Source organism: Micropterus dolomieu, linkage group LG13 (genome assembly GCF_021292245.1).
Source record: "Micropterus dolomieu isolate WLL.071019.BEF.003 ecotype Adirondacks linkage group LG13, ASM2129224v1, whole genome shotgun sequence".
Classification (NCBI taxonomy): Eukaryota; Metazoa; Chordata; class Actinopteri; order Centrarchiformes; family Centrarchidae; genus Micropterus; species Micropterus dolomieu.
The window spans coordinates 716,670-724,883 of NC_060162.1; positions in this window are offsets into that span (position 1 = coordinate 716,670).

Consider the following 8,214-nt stretch of genomic DNA (forward strand, 5'->3'; position numbering starts at 1 on the left):
TTGACCCAATTAGGTTTCTAATGAATAGATCTGAAAATGTCGTCAATAAGGTATATAAAAACTAAACTACTTTTGTTTCAGGAGAACAATTCTTTACACTGAAATGGTTGACTTGTGTGGCTTATTTGTTGTAAGCATGGAACTGAATAAATGGTCTATAAATAGTATCAGATGTGGGAATTTGTATTGTGGTGGTACTCTAAGAGGTCTGTGGGGTGGTGATGGCGCAATAGATAAGACACATGGCTTTGGTGTGAGAGACCCGGGTTCAGTCCCCGACTATGACCCATCCACGTGCGACCTCAATTGTAAGTCGCTTTAGATAAAAGCGTCAGCTAAATGAATAAATGTCTGAGTTTGCTCAAATTAAGTAAATTTAAGGAAGTCTGAAACTTTCATAAATAACCCTAGTACAAAATTACTCAAAATGGGTTTCTGGTCTCTATTATAGGATAAATGGATTTATGTAAAATAATGTGAACATGTAGTAATTTTTAATTATGAAAAAACTGGATTTAAATGTTTACTTTAGGTTTTGATAAAACACCTATAGCTAAGACTCTTCAATCAAGTATCTGTAAAATGGCATTAAAATTGATTTTTCATCACAAACCCGTAATTTTACAGGAAGTTTTCTTTTTTAACCACATTAAAATGTGTGAACGCCTGTCATTTAACAATAAATTAAATATTACCTTTCTGTAATTTTACCACTTTGGTGCAATTATATAGTATGTTAATCTAAATTGTAATCTAAGAATTATAATAAAAGTCAAAAGCTGTGAAATTACAGTAATTATGGCTGTTTTCAATGATCAAAACTGTGTTTCGACAGTTTAACAATACTTGTAGACAATATATACTGATTAAAATAACATTTGTTCAATGTTTTTATTTTCCAAATATCCATAATTAAAGGAGATATTTATCAATTAACAAGAAAATCTATGTGAAGTTACAGAACAAATGTTTTTTTCTACGGTTAACTGTTACTAATTGTACCAAGTTTAAGAAATGTTTTTACAGTTTTAAACTTATTTTTAACAGTTTTTTCTTTTAAATAATAAAAATAATATTTGTGAAAATATTTTTTTTTAAATAACTCAGGAATCTCTGTATGTATATTAGCTATTACCCAGTCATGTTGATGAGGAGGGAGAGAAGGAACAGGAGGAGCAGCAGGAGGAGAAGGTAGATAGCCAGACAAAACAGTGACAGGTACAGGGACCGTGTGTTTTTAGAATTAGAGAATGGATTATTGTTGTCATATTTATTACTGATGTTCTTCTCATGCATATGTAGCTGTACAATCAGTAAAAGTAGAGTCAGGGTCCAGCACAGGGAAACTGGGAGGAGCCTACTCAGATGAGGGATTTGATTTTTATGCACAAACTGTTGTATTTTATGGGAATGTATTGTAGTTTTTAGGAGTATATTTAAGTACTTTAGCCCTCTGACTGACTCAGGTTTGCCTAACCTGGTCTTGTTCAGTGCAGAGCTGCCTTGCTTATGCAAAGTGAGGTGGCAGGTGTCATACTGAAGTTTCTTGAAGGTTTTCAGTGTAATCTGATTCTCTGTATACAACAAAAACACTAATACATTTTATAACAACTGCAAAAAATATTTCAGAAATCAGTTTGCAGTTTTTCCGCATTAAAAGGCCTCATTGTCTCAAGGTCCCCGGCTGAATTTCAGTCCCAGTACATCCCTGATGTCATCAACACTAACAGACATTTTGTATTCAATAATCCTATATGTTGCTGATAAATTACTCAAACAGCAGTGGTGATACGTTTTCTTACTCCTGTTAGGCCTGCAAAGTACTCAGACTTAGTACCATTATCAAATACAAAAGATTTGATATTTTTGTAAATATTCATTACTACATTCAAGAATTTACTATTAATGCCTACTTGTAACAATTTATGCCAGAGTGCATCCCTCCAGACTGTATGAAACGCCTTACTATAGTCAACAAAAGAACCAAACAACTTTCACAACTAACACAATACATATCCAAAATATGCTTCAACAAGAATATATGATCTATAGTACAATAGCTCCTTCAATATCCTCCCATAAGGAGGTTCTGAGCTCCCATGGAAGCAGTAAAATCATGCGTCTGTGGGGGGTCACTAATTCATTTAGATCTTAGAGGCAACCAGGCAGGTGAAGTTCCAGAACAAATCAATTAGGACAGCAAAGAATTTTGACATAACCCTGCTAATTTTGGCTAGTGACAAACAGGCTTAAAACAAAATGCACTTACTGGAAAAATTAACAGCCAACTTCTGAAAAGCTTTTGCAACAGTGCTGGTTATGAGCAGATATGAGCCGCCTCTATTCTGAATGAAAGGTTGCCACGGTAGCGACCTAAAGCCTCCGCTGCTTCCTGGTCTGTGTTCCTCTAAATGGGACCATAATTTACTAAATGAACATCATGCTGTGTTGAAGAAGACTTGAAACTAGTGACTGAGACCATAAACTCATCAGGAAAGTGTTTACTGAGGGAATAAATCAGCTGACAAGTAGAATCATTTTCTCAGTGGCTTCTATACAATCACACTTCTTTCTGCAGCCGCTGGAGTCGCCCCCTGCTGGCTGCTGGAGAGGACGCAGGTTAATTCACCCCCTGCTGGCTGCTGGAGAGGACGCAGGTTAATTCACCCCCTGCTGGCTGCTGGAGAGGACGCAGGTTAATTCGCCCCCTGCTGGCTGCTGGAGAGGACGCAGGTTAATTCACCCCCTGCTGGCTGCTGGAGAGGACGCAGGTTAATTCACCCCCTGCTGGCTGCTGGAGAGGACGCAGGTTAATTCACCCCCTGCTGGCTGCTGGAGAGGACGCAGGTTTAAGGCTCTTCAGCACTGGCTTCACTTTTCAGACCCGGTTGTACAATGTTGTTAATAATAAAAAGGCACAGGTGTGTGCATTTAACCAGTTACACAATCTCATGGCTCTATAAAGTAAAGTTGTACAACAACTCTGAAACACTTACTATTATTATTAATATCAATATTGTTAGTATTATCATTTTATGCACAACCAGAGACAACATAGGCTGAAAGGAGCAAGCTAACGTTATCTGTTAGGGCTGCTACTCAGGTCAAATAGTTAACTAGAACATTATGTAAATTGGTAAACGATTTAGCCTAGGCTACTAAAACAAACACCAAAACTTAACAGGAGCTTTTAAGAATTTTAGAAATTTCTGCTAAAAATCGATTGAAAGCTGGAAACCTACATGTTTCTCAGCTTGACCTTTCTGTTCTGATCTCACAACCTGATCTCATCTCAGGCGTCACATATAAACACAGATTTTGCGTGTATATGATCTGCTGCAGTTTGCAATAGCGTTGCAACACAAAGACTACCTCGGCCGATGTGCACAACTGTAGGGTTGCTAGCTAGCGATTGTATGCGCTACTAGCTTTTCCCGTCACCCCAGGGCATCATATACACCGCGGCCTGGATGTCATCTACTATACACGCAAAATTGCCTTTTTGCGTACAATAGACATGGATTTTCCAAAGCGTGTATATGTGAAGCCTGAGCATGAGAACAGGCTGGATCTCAACAAGTCTGGGCAAAGTAGGCACCAATCAGGGACACGTAGACTCCTCCCTTCACACTTCACTTGTACAGTATTTTTAAAATACAAAATACAAAACACTAAAACTGTTTGATACAAAATTTTAGGACATTTTCATCAACCCTATTAAATACAAATTACTAAATCCTATTTTGTATTTGAAATATGAGTTTTAAATACATGGATCAAAAATGCTGCCCATTCCTGGCTCTCATGTATCCTTGCTCATGGCTCCTCAGAGATCCTTCTTCGATCCTCAGAGCACAACTGATTTTGCGGGGAATCTGACCAGTGTCAGGCATTTAGAATCACTATATAGTAATAGCCAGTCTTCTCACTGATGGTCCATTTGTTAATGTAGGTCACATAAAGGTTTCAATGTTGAGTTTGAAACTCTTTGTAGTAACTCAAATTAATAGTGAAATGAATAATGCTTCATAGATCACATAAACACCATCCTCATCCAGCGTGACCATTTTAACTGTCATTTAATATCAGTGTTATTGTAGAATAAACATAACACACTGATAAATGAAGACATCTAAAAAAATCTATTATGTCAAGTGAATCTTTGTCCTTTTTTCAGCTTTGTTAGAGTCAAAAATCCCGATCTTAACATTAGATAGTATTTCATCATTCCTCTGCTTACCTGCGTGGTTGGCTTCAGCAGGATCTGTGACGCCGAGGAGGCAGGACGTGTTTTTTTCCAAAAGGGAGGGATGCTTTGTGTCCACGTGATTTCCCAGAAACTCTCCAGGTGGAATCTCCCCTCCCTCTGATCCGTATCTAATGTTATTCCTGTTCGTAAAAAAAAAAACAACCCTAACAGATACGAGAAGAATAAAAGAATATGTTTAGCAGGTGAAGGCATTAACAAAATACAGACAGGACATATTTAAAGAAAAAACTGAATAAAACAGAGAAGAAACCTCAAATATAGATGTTTGCTGCAGCAGGGCTCACTGAAGAGCTCACCCAGCTTCACATATGTGGAAGATTTGACATGTAAAGGCATTTACACACCAAGTCTGTATTTTTCTTATACATTTTTTTTTTTTATTCATCATCTGATGAAAACCACTATGCACAGAATGCGTTTAATTATTTTATTATTCCAAAAATCACAATTCAAGGCGCAATGGAATCAAGCTGTGAGGATTTTGTGGACACCTCATCTGTCTGCAGCTTCTGCCCTCACGCTGTCTCTCGCTCCTTCTCTCTCATTTCCCCTGGAGGATCCTACCGAGGCCCTGCAGCTACCTGAAGGGGCCCAGCTGTCCTTCCTCTCTGTCTGTGTGCTGTCCTCATCCTCTGTTTCATGCATGTTCATCATCCACCTGAATGTTACTCTCTGACCCTATCTGATCTGAGCGCTACAATGCTATTATGAGGCGAAAACAAATAAAATCAGACCTTTTCTAAAAACTTTAATGATGGACATGTGTGTAAACACGATTGACTGAAATTATGGCCTTGTTGTAAAGACAATGCTCCCCAAGACCAAATTATTAAATTTAACTCTCATCTTCACATCTACGTAGTGATGTCTGTGATGCTAAATGTCCTTTTGTTCTGTCTGGCTGCGTTTGTGTTTCTTATTATTTGCTGCACTCTGGTCTCTCTGGATCTCAGAGGGACCTGGACCTGATTAAATAAAGCTGGTGGATACAAATAAGGGAATATCTCGTGGATGAATGGTGTTTATCCTCCAGTTCCACAGATTTGATGAGGAAGGGGAAGATTTTTGCTAATCTACCACCCGACCCTGTTTCCCAGATCCACACCCTCACCTGCCTGTTCCTGTTCTTTGTCTTGCTGCTAATCACGTGAAAATCATCCGTTATGAAGACCTGGCAGCATATCTACCCCGGCTCTTTGTTCCACAGAATTGGACTACCACAGAAAACAGAAGTGTTTTTTGGTACTTTGACAGGTGAGCAAAACCGTGCATTCACATTGCACAGCAGTAGGGGGATAGGCAGTAGAAGGGGACTGGTTGCTTATCTCTCTGCACTCCTTTGCTTTTCCCTGCTCTATGTTTTTATCAGTCCTGTCTGTCTCTTTGTATGTTCTCTCTCTTGCTGCTAATCACCTGCAACTTATCCAGTATCAAGACCTTGCAGTTTAATATAGCTCTTGTCCCTTTTCTCTGTCCTTCATTTGAGTTTCCAGAATTGCAGACATTAAGATGTTTCACGTTCAGAGCTTTGGAAAAGTATCTGTAGGTTATAACTTTAGAAGCTTTGAGATCTCTACTGGTCCTTCGTGCAGAACAGTCACAGGGTTTGATTGTCTTGTTAATACAATCCTAATACAAACCTAATCTGGTATCAGATGAGATTTCCACACAAGCTCAGAATGTAGTTCAATCGAGTTCTAAAGGTGGAACCTCAGGGTTCTCACTCAAACATGAGTCTGTGCACCTTAAACTCCCGCTGATGAAGATTATGGTGAGAAGACACACGCCATCTCCTGGACTGTTTGGCCAGAGGAACAATCTGTTACGGAGGTACTTACTAAAAAAATTACTTGAGTGAGAAACTCAAGAATTAAAAAATAGCTCTTTTTTATTTGATGGGGATGTGACTAGAATAGTTGTATTTATTTGTGATGAAAATCATCATCTTCTACCGATCAGATAAGCTCCCACATTTACACCGGGACAGTATTCCCACTGTGTAACCATCAAGTGTGATTACAAAAGTTTGCATTAATATTAGTCTGTTAGTACTCCAATGAGCAAAGAGTGTTTAAAAACAGTTGTCCCTGATATTAAATTATGATTTGGTAAACAAATCAAATTAGGAGATAATTCTGATGTTTCAGTCATTATCCAACTCCAACGAGGACCACAATGGAAATAAGTTTGTAACTTTCTTTTGTATAAATATAGATTGTGATGGCATTTTTTATTCACTTATTTGTGTTACTGTCTAATAAAAAAACAAATCAAATCATCATTTGAAATACAGGTGTGTTCTTTTCTTCTCGTTTACCTGAGGAAGATCATCTGTGGTTGAAACATTACATTAGTTACATCCACATGAAATAAGAGAAGTTTTTTTGTTTGTGCATAATCTGGTCTGTCTTCATCAGGCTACACCAATGAGCATGACTAGCTAAATGCAGACTGCTCTACACTGTTGCTTGAATATTTCCATTAATGCACAAGCACAAGTTTTTAAGCATGAATTTTTTATTAAACATAATAATATTAACACACCAGACACTGCTCTCCGTCAGCTCAGTGTCAGCACGGTTTACCAACCGACTTCACAACCGAAACCCGCTGCACCAACACGGTCTCATCAGAGAGCGTATATACCGGCGCTTTGAGAAAGCCTGACAAAGCGTCAGTATCAGACAGGGTGACACGGGGCTGGCTGCACGGTGCGATACATTTTATTCTGTAGCCTAAATATTAGCTGCAAACACTACCATACTGTAGCTTTAGGCATTATTCTGCTCAGAGTCATGTGGATGTGTGACTGCAGTCAATAAATGGTGAAGTAGTGCGACGAATGATCCAAATGTAGCGCAGTAAATTAATTACTTTTCGCTGCAAAACTAGTCAAATAAGAGTGTGATGCATTAAAACTACTCTGACAAGTACCATTTACTCAGAAAAGTTACTTTAGGGTATGTAACTTGTTACTACCAGGTTACTACCCACCTCTGACCAACTACCAACACAGCTGGTGAGCGACAAGTTCAACTGCACTTCCAACCTAAAGTACTTCTAACTGCAGCAGTGAGTTAAAACATGATTTATTCACACTGAGTGGAACATGTTTCAAAAATCACAGTCACCATTCATAGAAAAGAAACCTCATTACATAACATATTTGGGCTGAAAATTGTATGGACAGTGACTTAAAATAAGTGCATTCAAACATGAGGATACAAGCCAAACGTTCCAAGAATCATGCATCAAGTTCTTCATTTAGAAACAACAAATATAGAGTTTAGTTTTTGTTATGGTCCAAGGTGCAGTCAGAACAGTTTCAGTTCGTGATGAAAGATGTGTAGAGTTTCTGCTGCTCGTATTGTCAGTGGGAGAGCAGTTCCTGGTGGATGTATGAGCTTAGTGAGTACGAAGGAGTTAATGTGTAAAACATCACCTTTTTTTATAATAACATCATGATCAAAACAAACCACCCCCGCACACCCTCCTCTCTCCTGAAAGTACAACATAAAGGGATCATAAAGTGTGTGTGTGTGTGTGTGTGACTGTGTATTTCAGTGAGAGTGTGTGTGTGTGTGTGTGAGTGTGTATGTGTGTATTTCAGTGTGTGTGTGTGTGTGTGTGTGTGTGTGTGTGAGTGTGTGACTGTGTATTTCAGTGAGAGTGTGTGTGTGTGTGTGTGTGACTGTGTATTTCAGTGAGAGTGTGTGTGTGTGTGTGTGAGTGTGTATGTGTGTATTTCAGTGTGTGTGTGTGTGTGTGTGTGTGTGTGTGTGTGTGTGTGTGTATTTCAGTGTGTGTGTGTGTGTGTGTGTGTGTGTGTGAGTGTGTGACTGTGTATTTCAGTGAGAGTGTGTGTGTGTGTGTGTATTTCAGTGAGTGTGTGTGTGTGTGTATTTCAGTGAGTGTGTGTGTGTGTGTGACTGTGTATTTCAGTG